Raw genomic sequence first — 2,500 nt, 5'->3', positions numbered from 1 at the left:
TTTTAATGATACTGTACGTTTCGCAAAATTTTCCATAGTTTTCATTGAAAAGTTCACATTGCTTAAAATTGCAATAACCAATGTTCCTGAATAATAACTTTAACATAGAATATCCAGTCCTTGAAGCACATCGGAAAATTAGTTATTTTTTGAAAAATCATCTAAAAACAATTTTTTTCCCTCACATAAACAACAACATAAGCTCAACACTAAATCCAAACCTATTTCATTTTTTATGAAACAGATGTTTCGTGAGAATATACAAAAGGGAATACGTCCTTTATGTATATAACAATAGATAAAGAATAAAAAAAAAGGGTTCAGAGAGTTCTATTCAATTATAACGGAATTAAGTCAATAAATAAACTTTTCTCACAGAATACGATTACAGTATTACATTAGACTTTTGTAGAGAAGGTTTTATATTAAATCTTAGAATTAATTTTGTGGTTCTGTAAATGATATATGAGTCAGGTTCATTGTTATCGTAGTAACTGTTTTTTTATTGTAAAAGTTGCTAGATAGAAAACTACTCTCTCTCTCTCTCTCTCTCTCTCTCTCTCTCTCTCTCTCTCTCTCTCTCTCTCTCTCTCTCTCTCTCTCTCGTAGAAAGTATTAAAATATTTAAAGACTATCAAAATAAATGACTGAATCTTGAGCAAAGCAATATTATAAAAATAGAAATAAAGGCGCTTATGTTGACCTCGGCTCTCTGTCTCACTAGATGACGTATATAAAGAACATGAAATTGTCAACATGTCCAAAAATATACATTCAGAAGTGAAAATATATATAAAAAATAAAAGTTTCCTGCAAATACATAAATGTCTGATTGGTTTCATGATACGGAAAAGCTATGTAAACCTATAATTGAAATACCGTATAGTTGGTGTTAATGTTCATGCATTAGCAGGTTTGTAATGAGATAAATTGATTATTATAATATTCAACCTTTCAATTTTACTAAACGGGAGGTTTTAAATATATTATTTTCGTAATTGTGTTTATAGTTCTTAGTTAAAGGTGTTGGTCTCAGTGATAATATGAGAAATAATAACTAAATGATATTGAAGAACAAAGGAATTACTTGTATAATAGTAAAAGGAATTTTGCTGTCTTAACACAAAGAGCTCTGCACTTTAATCTAAATTTGAACGAACTGATTACTTAATAGACTATGATTACAATAGCAGAACTAAAAACTTACTTTTTTTTACTTTACAGGAAATGAAAATCTATACAAATATAAAAAGAATATTTGAAAATCGAATTTAGTACATATTGTGATATATTTTATATAAGAGTTACTTAGGATTTTATGTCAACGATTGTATTTTTGCCTTTTCAACATAAAAAGAACTGAAGAGCTGACCAAATTATTCTGTCAAAATCTATCTATCTATCAATCTATCAATCTATCTATCTATCTATCAAAAATGGAACCGAATAAATATGCACAATGTATTGAACTGTAGGCTAACTTTAATTCAGTAATTTATGGACCATTGTTCATTGGGTGAAAGAGACATTATCAATGATATATGAATAATGAATTGCCTTTACTCATAAATAATGGAATGCTATTTCGAGTAAATATTTAGATCCTTATAAAATTTGCCTTTATTATTATTATTATTATTATTATTATTATTATTATTATTATTATTATTATTATTGTTGTTGTTGTTGTTGTTGTTGTTGTTCTTGTTGTTTATATTATTATCATTATTATTATTATTATTATTATTATTATTATTATTATTATTATTGACTTCAACATTAGAGTATTCCATTTAGACCATTAGGTCTTTCAAAGTAGTATCATTCTAAAAGGGAGCTTGATAAGTTTAAGTATATTTTAATGCAAGAAACTCATATTCCAAGGAACACTGTAGACAACATCCTTTTGTTAGTTTCAAAAACGAAAATTTATGAAATTCTATACAAGAAAGCATTCTTTACTAGGATAGTGTCATATCTAAATGATAGCAGTAAGACCGTTAATATAACTGGATATTTCATGTAGATATAATAGTAACTCTTCGTACATAGTAAAGTCGATAATATTCTTTAATTTGGGAGACTTCTGGACACTGACCTGTCGGAAGTTTCAAAATTCGTATTTTGGAGTCAAAATCTCTGAGGTTTTAGGCAGGGATGATACGGATCGTTCGAAGGGAAATTGAACAACAAATGATTTACTTGGCTTCGGTGATGTATGGAAGAAGACGAGGGACAGAAGGGAAGATAAAGCAATGAAATTCTATATTTACTTCTGACAAAATTACTCGTCCATTGGAAAACAATACGTAAGGAGGATAAGGGGAAGTGATGATAACGACGATATTAGAAAATATAGTATATTTGATGTAAGAGAAGGTGGAAGAGAGAGGGTTGATAGGAAAGGGAATGGGGTAAAATTGGGGAGAGGGATAAGCAGATGATAAGATGGACTGGAAGGTTCCACTATCAGGAATAAAGTTACATTTAATGGCTGTGA

This window comes from Palaemon carinicauda, chromosome 14 (genome assembly GCF_036898095.1).
Source record: "Palaemon carinicauda isolate YSFRI2023 chromosome 14, ASM3689809v2, whole genome shotgun sequence".
Classification (NCBI taxonomy): domain Eukaryota; kingdom Metazoa; phylum Arthropoda; class Malacostraca; order Decapoda; family Palaemonidae; genus Palaemon; species Palaemon carinicauda.
Note: the sequence above shows the minus strand (reverse complement) of the source record.